A 305-nucleotide genomic window follows, 5' to 3' on the forward strand; every position below is an offset into this window, starting at 1 on the left:
TATCTGCTTAGCACTTTTTATATTTATTTAAGTCTGTGTCTTATAGTATGTTTCGCACTAAGTACCGCAGCAATTTCCTAATGTTATAAATTTGCTCAACATTTAGCAATAAATTCTGACTCTGATTCTGATACTATGTAAAAAACAAACTTGTGTGTATATGCTGACTTCTGCACACCAGGGGGCGCTGCTGAACGAACCTGCAGTAAGTTGTCAGCTTCCTTCACTGAGCTCCTGAATTTTGGTCAGTCCTAGCTTCACATTTTTATGTCATACACAGAAATTATCTCAATGGGAGTAAAAAA

The 305-nt window shown here is 36.4% G+C and overlaps 1 protein-coding gene across 1 annotated transcript in view; it reads right to left on the reverse strand.

Moving 5' to 3' along the window:
- lox (lysyl oxidase) overlaps positions 1 to 305 on the reverse strand; it is a 5,987-nt gene that overhangs the window by 4,101 nt on the left and 1,581 nt on the right. The gene's annotated exons all lie outside the window — the stretch shown is intronic.

Source organism: Pundamilia nyererei, unplaced genomic scaffold (genome assembly GCF_000239375.1).
Source record: "Pundamilia nyererei isolate P.nyererei 1_Seehausen unplaced genomic scaffold, PunNye1.0 scaffold00038, whole genome shotgun sequence".
NCBI lineage: Eukaryota > Metazoa > Chordata > Actinopteri > Cichliformes > Cichlidae > Pundamilia > Pundamilia nyererei.